The sequence below is a fragment of the Callorhinchus milii genome, unplaced genomic scaffold (genome assembly GCF_018977255.1).
Source record: "Callorhinchus milii isolate IMCB2004 unplaced genomic scaffold, IMCB_Cmil_1.0 Scaffold2, whole genome shotgun sequence".
Taxonomy (NCBI): Eukaryota; Metazoa; Chordata; class Chondrichthyes; order Chimaeriformes; family Callorhinchidae; genus Callorhinchus; species Callorhinchus milii.
In genome coordinates this window covers 74,120,174-74,139,756 of record NW_024704743.1, presented here as the reverse complement: position 1 = coordinate 74,139,756, position 19,583 = coordinate 74,120,174, and positions in this window count along the sequence as shown.

Below are 19,583 nucleotides of genomic sequence, written 5' to 3'. Positions count from 1 at the left end.
CTATCAATTGAGTCAAGCTGACCACAAAGTACAAGAATCAAGCCAAAAGAAAAGATGGAATGAGAAAAGAACACACATCACAAGATATGAGGAAAGCACTTTGCCCCCCTTGATCTCATCCTTCCAGAATGCCCTATCATTACAACATCAGGTTATTTCTTAAATCTATCCAGCGCCCTGGCTTCAATTCCCATTCCTGGCAACCCATTCCAATTGTTAATTACCCTCTGGGTAAAAAACTATTTCTGGCTACCATTCTGTATTGGCAAATGTAACCCTTGATTGCTCTTTTGTGTAATCTCTTCAACAGGATCAAAAACCTACCCCAGTATTTTAGATGTGACATCTCCAGTGATCTACACAGTTAGAACAATTTCTTTTGACATATAACCAATTTGTTCAAGATCCACATTTATTACATAAATATCTTTGAAATTGTAGATATTGCATTATACTTAATCTTAATTCTTGCAGCCAAATTATTTCAAAATATCTGAATTTATGCCTCATTAATAATCTTAAAATAACACTTCATTCATTTTCTATGATTCAGGCCCCTCTAATCTACATATCTCATTATTATGTTTTTTACCGTATAGTATCACTGCATCAGTAGTTAACCTCTGTCATAGCCTCGAGTTTGACAAATGGTAAACTTTAGTACTATGAGGATGATTAATATGAATGAGATAAGCAACAAATAAGCCAATGTAGACATGGGAAAAATATCTTCATACTTTATATGTGAAACAATGTAACTTAGTCCTTACCATTGCACAGCTATTTGTGTCAATGCACATCTCTTCAGAAGTGTGCCTCACCATTGCCCTTGGGTCTTAAACAGCAAACGTTGAGAACTACCACAGTTACAGCAGTTAATTATCTCTTGCTGGTTTTAATTACTTCAAAGCCTCTGAGCACCTTGGATTGCCAAACTAATCACAGTGTGAGAATAATAGAGGATTAGTCATGGGCACAATATGATAAAATATTTACTCCAAGTTGAAAGTAATGCCTAGAAGAACAAGAAAGTGGCAAATGTTTTTTGCTCTGCATTTCCTGCAGCTTGTAAAGATATCATACTGTGCAAATTATGTCAATGTTTTACCACAACAAAATATTTTTTGCAGCTCCCAGTCAACATATTTCCAAAATAACACACCTAAGTTACAACAGTGCCATATAAAATCCTTATGGACCCCTTAAAACATGTCCCTTACTTTGCACATATCATTTAGCGTGACCTGGATTAGGGGGAGAAGCTTGCAGATATTCTCACAGCAATTTTCATCACAGAAGTAAGTCATTTGACCTATTGTGTCCACGTCACCGTTATCTGTTTTTATGTGACCCTTATTATTAATCCCACATTGCATCTTGTTCCCCGTATCCCTTAAAGTTTTTACTTCTCAGGTGTCGATCCAGTTGCCAGAGATAGAGAGGTCCCAGGACATGAAGGGATATATGGGTAAGGGCTTTGAAGTCAATCTGTTGGGAGTTTGGTGCAGATGATGATATGGGTGGCAGAGGTTTGGATCAGCTGGAATTTATGGATTTGGTGGAACTAGGAAGATGACGAGGAGTGTGTTGGAAACGCCTGGTCAAGTGGTAACAACAACAACTTGCATTTATATAGTGCCCTTCATGTGGGGTTGCATTCTGGAGTGCTACCCCGCCACCTTGTGTCATTCCCATCGTAACAAAGGTGGGAATGAGGGTTTGGGCGGTGTTTGTTATGAGATAGGATGTAACCAGGTAATGAACGTTAGGGGCAGACCGGACTGGCTAATTGGGAAATTTTCTGAGTGCTCCCAATGCTTTGCGACGTCCTCCCGACATGAAAGGCGCTATACAAATGTAATTTGTTGTTGTAGAATGGTTCCCAAGCACCCCGGTGATTGGCTCCCAATATTTACCACCCAGAGCATGACATCTGAGTGAGTGATAGCTTGGACCAGCCAATCAACACCCGGATCCCGCCCTCCTATTTAAGTTTCATAAAGCATTTAACCTGTGGAGGTTAATACCAAATTGGTGCCCCGCAAATCGGCGCCCCCAATTTTATCTGCAAATCCCAAGCCCTTTTTGGGAGCCAGTCTGCCACTGCTCAAGGTAGACATCAGGGCAGTACTACATAGTTTGAAATGAATAAGACTCCAACAAGACTACAGATTAGAAAATTATTTTGCTATAGAGTGGTGATTGTAAGTATCACTCAGTTGGTTGCGTTCACTTCTTGGGCTGTTGGTCGTGGGTGGATAGCCTCCCCATCAAAGGGCCTTCTTCCATCAGATCTTTCTTGTGATCTTGTGAAGAGGGCTTGAGTTCCTATTCTAGACAGCCACTCTGGTACTATACTGAGGGAGTGCTGCAGTGATGTTCATCATTTGGATGAAATGTTCAACCAACTGGGTTTTCTAGGGGTCCATATGGACTTTTAAAATCCCATGGCAATATCTTGAAGAAAAAACAAAGAATTTGCATATTGAAACATTCAGTTTTCACACAAAACTAGTATATTATTTTCTTTATTAAAATGAAGATCAGACAGCTAACAAAAACAGTTGAAGCTGTGTCAATTTCTGTCAAAATGAACATGGAAAACATCTGCATAAGACCAATATTGGAAGATGTAGGGATAGGTAGAGCTTTACAGCACAGAAGAAGGCCATTTGGCTGATAGTGTTTGTGTTGGCTCTGTGAAAGAGCAATCCATTCTCTCCCATTCACCTGCCTTTTCCCCAAAAGGATAGGGAAAGAGAAAAGGGGGCACCGGGATGGGGGAGATGAATATTACTGAATGGAAGAATGACATATTTGAATGGAGGAAATATGGAGATACTGTTTATTTAAACTGTTTATTTGATAGTGTAGAAACATGAACACTTTCATGACGGAACCCTTATTAGATGTTCATTAATCTGGTCAATTTGCAACCACAATTTTTTTTGAATGGCCATAATGCATAAGTATAATTGATGTAGTGAACAACCTTTTATGATGTAATTTCTATGATTTTATGAATAACCGACAGGAGGAAAATTCCCCTACAATTTCTCGAAAGCTTTGCATTGCACTGATAAGTTGAAAATTGCCACTTTGAAGATAATTTTAACACATTAGTAGATCCAATGTTGTTTGCTCTCTGATGGGAACTGGTTATTCAAGCTGAGTTCTGTGCGGAGAGCATCAATTGTTTGGTTCCTGCAGTCACTTTTTTCCCCGTTCTTGTTTGCTGTCTGCCTTCAGCCAGCAGAGGGTGCTCTCAACATCATTATTAAATATGCATCTCACTTGGTGAAATTTTATTTCAGTCAGCAGAGGAAGCTAAGGGTCAAACTCAGATATGACTGCTCTATTCTAAAATGGCAATTTCCGTTCCCTCTTAACATATATGAAAGAGAATGGAATAGAGGAGTATGCTAGGGGGAGAGGGCGGGGGGTTAGGATGGTGGTAGCTCATGTGGAGTATAAACATCAACAACAACAACAACTTGGATTTATATAGCGCCCTCCACGGCGGACGGCCAACTCAGTATGGACTAGTTGGTTAAATGGTCTGATTTGATCCTGTAGATTCTATGTAATCTTTCAGTTTTTTATTTTTCCCTCCTTCCACTAGAAGCATGCTCGTAAGCACTAAAAACATATTTGCACGAACTGGAGGTAGCAGGATCAATATCTGTCAATCCTAAATTCTCAATTTAGGTTCAGTTTGTAGCATTCTTGTTTGCCGCTGTGTCACAAGATTTTTGGTTCATGACCCACATTTAGGCTAACACTCCAGTGTCTTTAGATTAGAATGTAAATTAGAATGTAAACTGAGGCGATGTCCTGACGTGAAAGGCACTATACAAATGTAAATTGCTGTTGTTGTTGCCTGCCTGTTTTTCAAACTGGACACTAGAGATACCATGACACTATTTGTTAAGAATTTTGCAACATGTGCCAAGAATTTCAATACATATTTCATTATGAATAGTCATGCTAAATAAAAATATTGAGCTTAAAGTGAGCCAGCACAGGTATAATGGTCTGAACGCCATTTTTTTGTGCTGAAAAATTCTGTGATAAACAATTCTCCAGATAAATTGGCCATTCACCTCTTGGCTGTTTGTATGACCTTGTTTTGTACAAAATGGCTTCTGTGCTTGCCTCCAAAAAAAACGATACACTTGGGGGTAATTACTATAAAATTCTTTGAGACAGTTAAACAGAGCCCAAAGGTTTTAGCAGGTTTTCCATTGAAGTCTACAAATGTGGAAAATTGCCTTTCTGTGCTTATTTACTCCAACTGAGTTAGGCCAGAATCCTCCGAATAATTTGAAAAAGGAGTTTTTGCTCTTAAATCCTAAGTGATGGTACTGCTTAGTGTCAGTCCTAGGTGGTGGTCTCAGAGCTTTTCATCTTGGGTTGAGGACTACAATTATTCAGAAGTTGGAGGGTGAAATCAATACAAATTTTAACCTTGTTCTTTATATAAGGAATGGAAAATGCTCAGGCATACGATAAATTTGACACATAAAAAAATCTTGCATTTGATATAGCTCCTTAACATGCCATTGAGACATGTCAAAGCACTTCACAGAATATACTGTAAAGTGAATTGACTGTGTATTTTGTGGGCAAAATGCAGCAGCCAATTGCGCACAGTAGTGTCCCACAAACAGTTGTGGATTGACTTACCCAATGTTTTTTGAGGGATTATTACCCCTGGAAAGTGATCTGCCAATCGATTAGCAAATGGGTTTCTACTTACTGCTAGGTAAACAGAGGTATGTAGAGTGAAGAAGCTTGCCTAAGGTCTTGCCCCACCTAGGAATTGAACCAAGGTCCTCTCGCTCGTGAGGTGAGTGCTCTAACCACTATGTTACGGGACCCCACAGTATAGAATATTAGACATCTAAAATACAACAATAACAAAACTTGCATTTATACATAGGGCCTTTCACATAGGATAAATGTCTCGGAGTGCTTTACAAATAAAAACAAAATAACTGTAAATGCATAGCAGGTCAATCCACATTTGAAAGGGAAAAGTTATTTCTGAAAAGCTTTGCTTTCTTATTCTGGTTCAATTTGACTTCCTTAAGTCCAATTGTTCCTATAGGTTTAAATGTTTCAGCTGCATAGTTCATCTGAGGTTTCTCTTTCAGATGCAGATTGACTTACATTTTTTTGTTTGACTAACAACAACTTGCATTTATATAGCGCTCACATTTTGGGTAGGATCTCAGTGTGCTCAACAGTTGCAGACTTTGACCCTGAGCTGGGAGAAAAGAGAGGTGACCATAGGTACAGTTAAAGAGGAAAGTGTTCACATGCGATTTGAAGACAGGATCACAGGGGGCAAGACAGAAGGATTGAGTCAGGGAGATTCATTGCATAGTGGCTGAAGGCCGATGGTGAAACAGAGAGGTCAGAGGAATGTGCAGAAGACCTGAGTCAGCCGAGTGAGTCGAGCAGTGGGCTGTGAGCAGGTTGGAGATGGAGGGAGGTGCAAGGGCATGAAGTGATTTGCAAGTGGGTGTGAAGATCTTGAAATTGACCTGTTCTGTGATAGTGAGACTATGGAGCCTGACAAAGACTGGAGTGATGGGGGTGCGGAGTTTGGTGCAGGTGAGTATATGAACAGTTGAGTTTTGAATGAGTTAGATTTTGTGAATGATGGAGCTGGCGAGACCAGCGATGAGCGCATTGGAGAAGTTGAGGCAGGAGGTGACAAAGTTGTGGGTGAGGATTTCAGCAGCGCTGGGTATGAGGCGCTTGAATGAGGAGAGAGTGGTCCCATTGTGGTAGAGAAGAAGTGATCAAGGAGAATGACATGGTTGACTGTGACAGGAGGACAAGAAGGTAGAGGGAGCCCTGGTCGCAGAGAGAGAACGTCATTTGTACTTCCCTATCCCCCTACCTCTCTGACCTCCTCTGTCCTCAAAACAGTGCCCGTTGCCTTCGTTCCTCCAGGTCTGGCCTCCTTGTCCCCCAAGTACTCTGCTCCACCCTCGGCGGCCGTGCCTTCAGCCACTATGTCCCGAGGCTCTGGAACTCCCTTCCTCAGTCCCTTCGTCTCACTCCCTCTCTTCCTATTTTCAGGTCTCTGCTGAAGACCTTTTTTTTTGACCGCGCCTTTGGTCACCTTCCTCCCCCTCCCCCCGGGATCCATTACTGTGAAGCGCTCTGAGATGCCGTCTGGCATGGAGGGCGCTATATAAATCCATGTTGTTGTTGTTGACAAAGGCTGTCCCAGTGCTGTAGGCATAGGAGACCAGACAAGAAAGGTTTGAACAGGGAATGGAGGGAGAGGTGTAAGCGAAGGTGGCAACAACGTGTTCCAGAACTTTAACAAGGATAGCAGATTTGAGATAGTGTAGTACACAATTGCAGATATTGTAGTATATTGTAGTATGACTTAGTGTAGTATGTGTCAAAGAGGAGTATTGGGAGTGAGATGGGTGAACAGGAAGGAATCCAATTTCCCTGTAGATGATTCTCAAATTCAAATAATCATTTGTGAGTCAAATCTACTTATTAATTGAAACTCGCTTTGAAAAAACCTCCTGACTCACTCTAGGCTAAAAGGATATTTGTCTGCTCTTTGGTGGCTTAATGTTCTACTCACTAATACTTTACTCACTGCAGTGCGAATAGCCTAAGCTCCACAGCAAAGCTATTAGCGTTAACATATTATGATAAATAAAGTCATCAAAAAAGGCCTGTGGTAAGGGGAGAATAGTTCAGTTTATATGGATACTACTATTTTTGGACCATTTTTAACATAATCCAGACAATTTATTAAATGGTGAAACAAAAACAGAAGTTGCTAGGAACACTCAGCAGGTCAGGCAGCATCTATGAAGAAAGGAATATGAATCAGCGTTTCGGGTCCATGACCCTTCGTCAGACCTGGGGACGTTAGGAGGGAGAAGCTTTTAAGAGCTAACAGAGATAGGGGAGGCAGGGTAAGGAAGACAAAGGAGAAAATGGGGTAGAGGACAGCAGATAATGGGTTAAAGAGGTGTTAATGATGCAAAACAAAGGGGTGGGGGGGGGATTGTAACAAAACAGGAGAGCAGAGGTCTTAATAATGCAAAACAAAGTGTGGGAAGGGTAAACATTGCAACAAAATAGGTACACCACAGAGAGTAAAGGTGTGCCTGAGACCCAGATGATGTGGTAATGGTTACAGAAGAGGGGGGGAGGAGGTGAGCTGTTATGGTCTGAAATTGTTGAAATCAATATTGAGGCCTGAGGGCTGTAAGGTCCCTAGCAGATAAATGTGGTGCTGTTCCTTGAGCTTGGTTTGTGGCTCATTCGAACAGCGTAGGAGACCGTGGATGCAGAGGTCAGAGTGGGAGGGAGAGTTGCAGTGGCAAGAAACCAGAAGCTCAGGGTTGTGCTTCCGTTCTGTCCGACTTCTGTTTTTATTTCAGATTTCTGGCATATGCAGTATTTTGCATTTTTATAGAATGGTGGAATTTGATTTATTTTTACACTTTTTCCCCTTTGACATGCCAAGTGGTGTCCCCCAGGCATCTGTACTGGGACCCCAGCTATTCGCCATATATAAATGACTTGGATGAAGGAATAGAAAGTTTTATATCCCAAGTTTGCAGATGACACTAAGATAGGAGGCTCAGTAAATTGTGTAGATGGGAGTAGGGAGTTACAAAGGCATTTAGACAGCGAGGCACCTGGGTTCAATTCCAGGCAGGGCAAAACCTTGGGCAAGTTTCCTTACTCTACACGCCTAATAATAATCCCTCCAAAAAACNAAAAAATTGGTCATTTTCAATCCTCGACTGTTTGTGGGACACTGCTGTGCGCAATTGGCTGCTGCGTTTCACCCACAAATATATGGTCAATTCACTTTACAGCATATTCTGTGAAACGCTTTGAGACGTCGAGAAAACGTGAAAAGCGCTATATCAAATGCAAGGATTGTTATTATTAGATTAAGTGAGTGGGCAAAAATGTGGCAGATGGAGTTTAACCAGCGACTTGGTAGGGTAGATACAGAGAAGCTATTTCCTCTGGTGGAGGAATACAAGACAAGGGGGCATAGTCTTAAAATTAGAGCCAGGCCAATTAAGAGTGAAATCAGGAAGCATTTTTTCACTCAAAGGGTGGTAGAAATCTGGAATTCTCTCCCCCAAAGGGCCATGGATTCTGGATCCACCCACACCTTCAAGAGTGAGATTGATACATTTTTGATAGGTCAGGGTATTAAGGGATATGGGGAGAAAGCGAGAAATTGGAATTGAAAGGATTAATTGAGATACAGATCAGCCACGATCTAATTAAATAATAGAACAAATTTGAAGAGCTGAATGGCCTCCTCCTGTTTTTATGTTCCTATGTATGTTCCTATTCCAGTAATGTGCCAAAGCTCACACCTTATTTTTCAATCACTCCATAGTTATGCTTAATCCATATTGTTTCTATCAAGGATTCTTCTGTTATGTTATACCATCAACACAATTCCCTTTAATCAATAAAAATACACTGGGTGGACTTATCTGTACTGAATCACTTGCCAAATAGCAAAAGCTATTAGTGGTTTAATACATTTGGGGAGATTTTTAAAAATTAATTCTGAAGGTGCCAATTTTTTTTATTTGCAAGTAATTGGAAAAAAAAGTTCTTCCTGGGAATAGCTCACTTTGTTTTGATTTTCTGGGAGATTTATTCCAATTTCCAGTGCCAATATCAGAAGCCCAGATGTTATTTTAGGTCTCATTTCTTAGTTGACTTTAGTATTAGGAGATATGCTTTTGACAGGGCTAACACCATCCCGACTAAATACCTTCCTTTTTGATTGTCCTTATGGTCACTTCCCCTGGCTTGGGGTCAGACTCCACCAATGTCAAGTCATCTGGGATGTTACCCCGGGTGAAGGGCGTTATATAAATGCAAGTTGTTGTAGTTGTTGTTGATAGAGAAATGGTCTCTATTGCTCTTTAAACACTCTGTGATTCTATCTTAGACATTCACCTATTCATTCGTTTATAAAATGCACGGTCACTACACTTTACAATAAACCCAGTGAAAACCTTTGAGACATTCTCCCAACATGAAAGGCTCTATATCAAATGCAAGATTTTTTATTATTGTTATTACTATTCTCTATATTCCACCGTGTGTTTATCACATTAGAAACTGTTTTTGTTGGCACTGATCATGTTTTGATATACTATAGTGAAGTGTAATGTTCCATTTTACTACTGTAAGAGATGCCTTCTGGGTTTATGGTTAAGCCTTTGTATGTCAATGGTAAAGATCAGAGTTTGGAAATAGAACCTTAAAGATAATTTTTCCAATAAGTGAACGTCAGTGTAATGTCCAAAGAGTAATATGACACCATCTATTTCAGCAATGCATAGTACAACTTCCCGGATTTCCTCAGACAATGGAAATGTAATCTCCACTGCTTGTTTTCCGATTCATATGCTTAAAATTATATTATAGGATGGAAAAGTCAATAACAGCAATGCAACTTTCCTGCTTGGAAAAAAACATCACTGGCAAACTCTATTTTTAATTTTATGCAATTAAACAGTGTTTGTATAGTCAAGTGTTCTTGTGCAATTTCAAAAGGTGAAAAAGGACTCTCTTACTGGAAGAATGTCATAGATATTATGGTGCCAGCCTCCCCAAATTCTCTCGAAACACTCTCCAAAAGCTCCAGACCTTCAAGATCTGCGCAGCTCTCTCATTCTCTCACATACTAGGTTTCACAAACCCATCTCCTCCATCCTTGCTTGGCTTCACTGGATCCCTTATCCCCTTTTCCCCCCACCCTTCTCTCCCCCATAGATCAACTTTAAGATGCTCATCCTTATCTATAAATTCCTCTGCAGCCTTGCTCCAACGCAGCTTTGTGATGTCCTGTGACCCTCCTCCCCTGGTCACTTTCTCTGCTCCACCAACTCTGACCTGCTAAATGTCCCTCACTGATCTAAACTCATACTTCCACACTAATAGAGGCCAGATGAAGCTCTTAGTATAAGGCTCAGTAGGAATTGGTTCCATTCCTGCTGTGTCAATCCAAAACTTGGCTGACTCCTTGACGAAGAATTAATGTCAAAGTTTTCAATTTCAATACTGGACTTAGAAAAGTGATTAAAAGTGCCTCCCTTAACAATAATCCGAATAAGGACCAATTTGAATCATGAAAAGATTGCAAATGGCTCTGTTTGGATTTGGGATGAAATTAAGCACAAGGAACATGTTGGGAATCGGGAAAGTGGTGTCCTCCCATATCATTATTGAGTGCCATATTTGTGAGAATGTTATATTAAAATAAATATTTGTTTTAGACTTGGATTCAATCTCTGCACATCCGAATGGAAACATTGCTTGTGGTACGATCATAAGTCGTTACTGATATGTAAGTCTGATTTGTAGCCAGCATAGTGATAGATTTATTATTGCATTAGTGACTGTGAGAGCTCTAAATTATGAATCCTTGTGATGAGAAACAGTGAAGAATTCAGACTTTGTGCTCAAATTCAGCCAAAGCTGCACAATGATGTGGGAATGTAGAAACGTAGAAACAGAAACCATTTGGCCCATCAGCTCTGTTCCATCATTTATTAGATCACCTCTGATCATTTAATACCATTTCCTATACTGCTGAATATCTATTTAATACCCTTTAAAACATCTGATTTGGAATTCAGCCTGGTTTAGCTGGAAGCACTCGAATCAAAAGATTGTGGGTTCAAGCCCTAATTTTCAACTTAACGTTTAGGTTGGCACTTTTACAGTGGTGTCATTCTTTGAATGAAACATTAAACGGGGGTGCGATCTATCTTTTCGGCTGAACAAGAAAGGTCTTGTGATACTATTTGAAAAGAGAAAGGAGATTTTCCCAGGGTCCTGGGCAACAATTCTGTTAAATTGATCATTCACTTGCTGTCCATCAATAATGGACTTGTCCATTAGTAATGGACAAATTGATAGCTGCGTTCGCATACAAATACATATAAAAAATCTCTCTGTGAAACTTTGAGATGTTTCAACATGATAAGGCGCTGTATCCAAGAATTGCTATTATTTTATTAATTGAATATCCACTAATAAAGATGAGAAAGACTTCGTATTAGAAATACTGGCAGGTGGATATTACCAACTCCACAAGATTGCTTTAAAGGTGAGCTGCTTATAAGGTTCGAAATTCCACCTAGACTTAGTCCATAAAACTATTTGTGTCTGTAATAGCAGCTCCAATAAAGCATTGAATCTATGCTTACTATTGTGAACTCCACACTAAGAAATTAAGTTAATCCGTACAATCCTTAAAGTTTAGTCCTGACAGCTAATATCAAGAGAATTTATAATAATCATTGCTTTTGATATAACGTCTTATCATATCATTGAGACTTTTAAAAAGTTTCACAGGATTTTACTGTGAAGTAACCGTGTGCCTATAGGCGAAAGCGGCAGCCAATTTGCACACAGCAATGTCCTACAAACAACCATGGAGTGAGTTTTCAATTTTATTTGAGGGCTTATTTGGGAGAAACTCCCTTCCCTTCTCGAATAATGCCATGGGATCTTTAACATCCGCATGAACAGGCAGACGGGGCCTCAGTTTAACATTTAATCTGTAAGCACTATATTGGAGTGTCATCTTAGTCTCTGAATTCAAAGTACTGACGTGGGCCTTGAACCCACAAATGCAGCACTCAGAAGTTTGTGGCAGAATGTTGTGCTGTCTAATATCTGATATTATGCATTTGAATGAAAATGTGGATCTTTAAACTATGCTGAATATTGACATTTACTGTATGAATTCAAGCAGAGGCAAAGTATTCTGAAGTAAAAATTAATCATTCGTGTGGCAGTACATATTATAATACATTAATTTGCCTGTGTAATGTACTGATCTTTGCAGATTTACACATTACCCACAGGCTATAGTAGAATTCAGATGAACTTCTACCCTTTGACTTTGACTTGGAAATTATATTCGGGTGAGAATTGCAATGGAGGTAAAATGTGGAACATTTGCTGATAGATACATAGAGTGTACATATACCATGAAAACTGGGCATTCGGCCCGACTAATCCTCACTATTCTTATGCTTCACATGTGCAACCCCTCCTATTCCCCTCACCTATAATTCTCCAGCCCACCTTCTCCATCTTTATATCCTTATACGATTTTTGAAACATCTTATAATCTATGCTAATAAAGCGACAATGTCTGTCTGAACTTCAAGAAGGATCTCAATAACCGGTTGATATAGAGACATGATTTATACCTCATCGGAAAGGTCTTACACCAAGGAGGGACATGGGCATATTTGTTTTCGGGTATCTCCTATCTTGGGTTCATGGGTTATTTTCAGTTTTACACTTTTTGCTGCAGTTACACCTGGTGGCCGGCTAGTCAAAGTGGCACTGTGGCATCCTCGTCATAGAGCACGCACATAACCAAGCGGAGGGAACGAAATAAAAAACACAGACAAAACTAAGCCATGGCAACAACAACAAAATTACATTTTTAAAGCGCCAAGTCCTCCCACTGAGTCCTCCCAAAAGGAATCTTCCCACAGGAGTCATCCCAGATGAGTAGAGATAAAAATGAAATGTCTTTCTGTGTTTTTGTCTGTGTGTCAATCTACATTCCATATTGGATCCTTTGCAAGCAAAGCTATAAAGGGTACAGCTAGTATAATATAATAATCCCTGCATTTGGTATAGGACCTTATCACATCATTGAGACGTCTCAAAGCGCTCACAGAACATACTGTATAATTTGTGGGCGAATCACAGCAGCCAATTGCGCAGAGCAGTATCCCACAAACAGTCGTCTATTGAGTGACCAGATTATTATTTTTTAAATAATTTGTTTTGAAGGGATTATTACTCCCAGAAAGCGATTCGCCAATAGACTAACAACTGGGTTCGTAATTACTGCTCGGTAAACAGAGGCATGTGGAGTAAGGAAACTTGCCTACGGTTCCACCCTGCCCAGGAACTGAACCCGGGTCTTCCCCCTTGTGAGTGAGTGCTCTAACCACTACATTAAAGGACTCTTAATGACATGATAAGGCACTATGTCAACTGCAAGGGTTATTAGAAGTATATTTATTTATCATGTTTTTTCTTAAATACTATTTGTTTCAACTGCAGCTTCCATTATATTATTATTAATAATAACTAAACACTGGAACAGGGTGCCAGGAAAAATGGTTGAGGCCAGGACACTGGACCCATTTTATTAAAAAAAAATCTTGATGCTGTGATAAGAGGATGGTCGGGTGGGTATTGTGGAAGAATAAGTTCAAATGAGCCGAAGGATCATCTTTGTTAGAGCTAGTCTTGTGAGATCTCTTGTGGTGACAGTTTTAAGATATTCCTGCACCACTTCAGTCTTGTCAGAGATGCTCACACCTTATGTGTCAAAACACTTTGGGATGCTCAACACCTTATGTTAACATCACCAGAAGCAATGCAACCACAGCAGCATAGTACTATGACTGTCCAAAGTCAGGCCATGATGAGATGTACACATTTATTTTTCTTTTATGGAATAAAGTTCCTTCTGAGGCAATGGTGGTGGTGTGCGTGTGGGGGTTGCTTGCTTGCCTGCAAGATTTTATGTGCTAAATAGTCACTACACGTGATAATAATTACGTGTGAAGCATTTTGACATGTTTTAATATGATAATAATTCAGCGTCTTCCTCTCTCTACTTCCACAGGACAGTTTTTTTCTTGTCTCCTGCATTGTCAAATAAAACAAATGTGTTGAACAATTTCATTGTGGTTGGGTCTATCATCAAATGACTCTGAACTGATTTTCACCATGTTGAGGCTCACTAATAGATTCATATATATATATACACACACATATATATATATAATGATACAGCACGGAAACAGGCCATTTGGACCAAATACTCCATGTTGGAATTCAGAAACTAAAGAGGACACTTCCAGTCCCTTCAATTAAATCAATTTCACAAGAAATATAAATTTGCCCCCCAAATTGTTTTGCTGATAAGTTGTTGATAATTTTACAATATTTGGGAAACAAAATAATTGCAGTACACCTTTTTTAAAAAAAGTCTAAGCTTTTTTTTATACTCACTCTATTTTGCATTGATCTTCTTCATCCGTGCAGGCAATAGTGTACTATATGCCCAAATCCCTTAATCCATTTAATCTTCTCTGGCAGGTGCTGTAAGCTTCATGACTTCAGTTATGGAGCTGAAAGCAAAATTGCTGAATGCAGATCCATCTATACTTAAAAATCCATATACAGTGAAGTATTCATAATGCCAGTCATGCCCACATTCCAGTTATTATATGTGGAAAGATATATAATGCTTTAGTGGATACGGGAGCAAGGGTAACAGTACTCAGTAAGAATATAGCGGGGGAATTTAAAATAAACCTTAAGAAAAGCCAGATAGGCATATATAAAGTAGATTTCCTTGGCCACACTGTCTCAGAAGATGGAGTAGATCTCTTGGAGGGATATCTAGATAAAATTAGAAAATTGTGATTCCTAAAAACAGGAAACAATTACAAGGAATTTTACAGGGGCTCTGTAATTATGCCCACAATTATGTGCCTAACTATTCTGCCCTGGTAAGACTTTTATATCAAAGGCTCACAAAGGCAGGGGAGTTAGAAGGCAGTGTAGATCTTGACCATGTGCAGCCAGAGCTAGAGACTCTGCAATGCACCATCTTGCAGGGCTGCCCGCTGGCACTTAAGAGTAATTGGTAAGGACTTATTGGTATCACTGTAAGTGGGGGTTGATTCTGCTATTGGAACAGATTTGACAAGAGGGGGATCCGATCCCTCTTAAATACATCAATTTCCAATTTTTATTGAGCCAAGACTAAATTCAACTTTGAGGAACAGAATCTCTCAGCTGCTACTCTGGTTTAAGCACACAGAGAAAATTAAAATTTCAACTGTGTGTGTCGGCATCAAATTGGCAGCGCAGGGCAGAGGAAAAAGGCCAAGGTGGGCTTTGTGGGAAGGACTTTTACAAGATCCCACAGTGGAGTTTCACACTCAGTTAGAAGCAGATTTGGAGTTAGAGGGCTTACTGTCTGAAAGCAGACCCCCATCGGAAGCGGTTCTTTGGGATCTGGTGCAAGGGTTAATGGTTGTGTATTGTGATGGCTCTTTGCAGGAAGTCGAAAGGCTTAAATTGGCTGGTGCTGGGATTGCTATCGGTAAATGGACAGCAATGGGTTGGGAAGAGACAGAGGACCGCTCTATCCCCTGCAAAGGTATTTCGGCACAGGCTGCTGAGGTAACTGCTTTGCTGGAGGCTCTTAAGCTTCTCCCGTCAGACATAAAGGAGGTCATTGTTAATGATTCAGCCTATACCTGTCAGCCTACACTGATGACTTAACTAAGTGGCTGCGGAAAATTGGACGAACCATAAGGAGAAACGCTTAATCCACAAGCAATATTGGCAACAGATCTGGGACGAGAATAAACAGAAACCATTAAGCCAAGTTTGGTAAAACCCCTGGATACCAAAAGATGGTGAACACAATATTGTCAATAGCCGCACAGACCTGCTCGCTCATTCTGCATGCTACTTGAACGAGCCACCACAGGCTGCCAAGGTATCAGTGAAGGGGCAGTAAACTGTGATTTTACTTCTGTCTCCAAGTTAGTTAGGTTAGCGACATTCCTGGTGTCAGGGCAAATGGACAAACATCTGTTCTGGGTCAGAGACAAAAAGCTTCTGCTGGAGGGGGTCCAAGTTATACTGACGAAGGGAGACTTTAAAACAACTTATTCCATCTACGTGGTTGGTTGTAAGCGGTGCATTTGAATTAATCCAAACTCAGTGCAACAGAATACTCAAACAGAGCACGTCCAAATGGGGTACCCCTGGGAGAGGGCTTACTTAGATTTGATTCGACGCTTGCCGAAAATAGCCAGAGGTAATTGCCATTTACTCGTGTTCGTTGATTATTTGACTGGATTTACCATAGCCTACCCCTGTAAGAGGTGCACGGCTAAAACCCCATCCAGACAATAACAGAGCAGCTTATTTCCAGAAACAGGGTTAAGAAAATTCTCGAGGTTGACCATGGAAGTCATTTCACGGCAGACATAATAAAGTTGGTGACCCATACTCTGGGCATTCAACATAATTTACATGTACCTTACCATCCAGAGAGTTCCAGAAAAATCGAGAGGACTAACGGACTCATAAAAAATGCCCTTAAAAAGGCATTTATCCAGAAAGGACGCAGATTGAACGAGCGAATCCCTTGGGTCTTGATGGGGCTTCACAATAGACCCCTCAGTGACAAACCAGGGTTGACATTGTTTTACTTCTGCCACAGAAGACAAATGATTATTCTGCTTATGCAGACGCCAGCGGAAATCTCTACTTCGCACTAGAGGACATTGAAGAATCCTTAGCTGATACTATATCTCAGCATAATACATGTCACATTTGTGAATACAAGCAGGGGGATATGGTTACTTGGAAGACACATTACAGGTCCGGGACTTTACGATAGAGGTTCCACAAACCCAGAAAAATTGCAAGTCCTGAATCCTAAAATGATAAAAATCCTCAATTCCAGAGGTAAACAGATAACAGTTTCGAATGACCAGGTCAAACGAGCACAAGTTTGTCAAACCATTCAGATGTTGGGGAGATAATGGCGTGTGAGCCAACTTCTTTCTCCAGGTTCAGATATTGAGGAATGCGAGAATGTAGGAGCTATTCGAAAACTGGACTGTATTAACAAATGCAATTGTCAAATGTTCAATGGGAATGTCTGGAAATGGTATTCTAAATTCTGGGATTGATCTGTTGATTATCAAATTTGAGTAATAATGAGCCTCTGTGTTATACATAAGAATATGGTTTTTATAGTAGTAGCTGGCATAAGTCTCTGTGAGGAAAATTCTGTGCGAAAGTTTCTGTCTTCTAGCTGAACTTGATGTGCATGGGGTTTACTGAGAGAGAGAGAGAGAGAGAGAGAGAACAGCAACATGGATCCTTGGAGAGAAATATGACAGAACAGAAAATTTTGTCACAGACACTTTATTGGATTTTTGAATTCTTTCCTCCTACAGATCGATAACCAAGATGTTATTTTCCAAACATATTGATTATCGAGAGGGAGAAATGTCACGGTTACCCTATTCTTCTGCAGTCTTTTGTAATTTGTAAGTAATATGTATATATAACTATCTAATATTATTTAAGGGAAATGGGGATGCATGCCTCTTTAAATGGGTTCTATGGGATTCCCTAGTTGCAGAAGCTGCTTGCAGCACAGAGTTAGCAAACAGCAAACACAAGTTACAACAATGTGTAGTTCTAGTGCTGCTTGATTGACAGTCAGCTATTAAGCACTGACAGGCAACCTGCAGAGTAAAATAACACGTGGGCACTAGCGCGGGAAAAAAGCTTCGCATTTGCATCATATGGTGGGCGAAGCCACAAGCCTATATAAAGCAATGCTCGGCGCTCCTCATGGTCGCTAACTAATGGTCATCATCCGGTACGTACTGACGTGTTCAGGACTACTGTACAGTCCGGTTGGTTTAATATTTATTTACTAATGCAGTACTGTGCTGCTGGTTGTTATGTGTGATTTGTTATATTTGCTCCCATTGTTGTATATCTTAAATTATTGTGTTCCTTATATGCAAGGTGGCTTCCGGTTGCTAGGTTTTCATAAAGAGCCGGTTCTAATGAATGTATCCCCTAAGAATACTTGTCTGTGTGTGACTCTGACTTGGTTGAGTCACCTTTGAAATAGGGACTCACACTGACAGAGTTAGGAGAGAAGCAGAGGCCACTTAGTACGAAAGCATTAATAAAATTTGTATGTACATCAAGGGGTGAAAACCATCACAATACACATGCGTTTCAAACTATCTTGTTTGCAGTGGTAAGTGAAAATGCTTTTCATTGTTCATTTCAAACTGGTACTTAACATGGCTAAAGTACCTTTCCTTATAAATAGAGATACTTTTATGAAAGAAAATTAGACCATGAGGTGCCAAAATATGGGATATGATGACATTGTGGGATATTTCACTACTAGAAATGACCCAGTTGATAACTGATTTGAGGTTTCTCTCCTCCCTCCACAACTTATTTTCCAGAGGGTTAATAATAATAATAATCCTTGCATTTGATATAGCGCTTTTCACGTCTTCTAGACGTCCCAAAGCGCTTCACAGAATATACTGTAAAGTGAATTGACTGTATATTTGTGGGCGAACGCGGCAGCCAGTTGCGCACAGCAGTGTCCCACAAACAGTCGTAGATTGAAAATGACCAATTTATTATTGTTTTTTGTTTTGAAGGGATTATTATTAGGCGTGTGGAGTAAGGAAACTTGCCCAAGGCTTCGCTCTGCCTGGAATTGAACTCAGGTCTGTCGCTTGCAAAGCGAGTGCTCTAACCACTGAGCTACAGGACTCCAGGTTTCACCTGAAGCTGGTTGCTTCACCCTTTGGGATGGCCTGCTCGACTTTTTAAACTGCCACTGTGCAAATTCAGCTTATTAATTTCCCTAGGAAATTATTCTAACACTTCACAATATCCTGTGACATGCATTGAGCGTCTCGAGGTTATGGTTAGGTTCTATATCAAACGTAAGGATTATTATAATTATTCTCCTCTTGTAAGCACAAACTTGATCTGTATCTTTACAGACATTTCCTCAGTACCATGCGTTAGACCCTCCAATATCTGCTACTGTCTCATGATGTATGAACCACAGCTAGGTGTTTGGGACAATACTTGCGGTGAAGGGACAGAAATGTCCCATAAAGTCATGGAATGAGTGACAAATTTTATTTGGAGGTTTGTTTACCAGGGCACCAGGAGAAACTTGTCTCTTTTTGAGCAGTGCCATGGGATCTTGCATTGGATTGTGAGCATTGACTATATGGGTTCCATCCCAGGCTTGAACCCAAAGCTCTTTGAATCAGAGGCGAGAGAGTCAGCCTCTTAACTGAGACTGGTTGTACATTCTATTATTAGTAGAGTTGTACATTATATAGTAAGTAAAGAGTCAACAATCTCTGCTATTCACTGACAGTGAAAACCCTCACTAGCACTTGGGACATTGTTTGGGGAGCACTGTGCAAATGCTTTCACGGAGCTCAGTGTTGCTCGAGGATTGTGGAAACAGCAGCTTTATTCAACACTGCCAGCTCACACTGGCTCTAAGCAGGAGTTAGTATCAAAACTGTTCCTGCAAGATGAAGATAATATAAGTGCTTTAAAATGTACTTTTTAAATTCATTTATTGAGGCTTGTTCCTGTGGTGAAACCAAAGGGTTGGTCACACACAGTCCACTTGCACACGAAGTGCTCAAACAGATGAGGTGCTATGCAGATGTGAGAACGTGATGCACTTCATAGAATCATATCATAGAATGTTACGGCACAGAAGGAGGCCATTCGGCCCATCGAGTCTGTGCCGGCTCTTTGACAGAGCAATCGACTTTTATTAACCCCACTCACCAGCTTTCTCCCCATACCCCTGTAAACCTGTCTTCTCCAGATACGTATCCAGTTCCCTCTTAAAAGCTGTTATTGAATCGGACTTTACA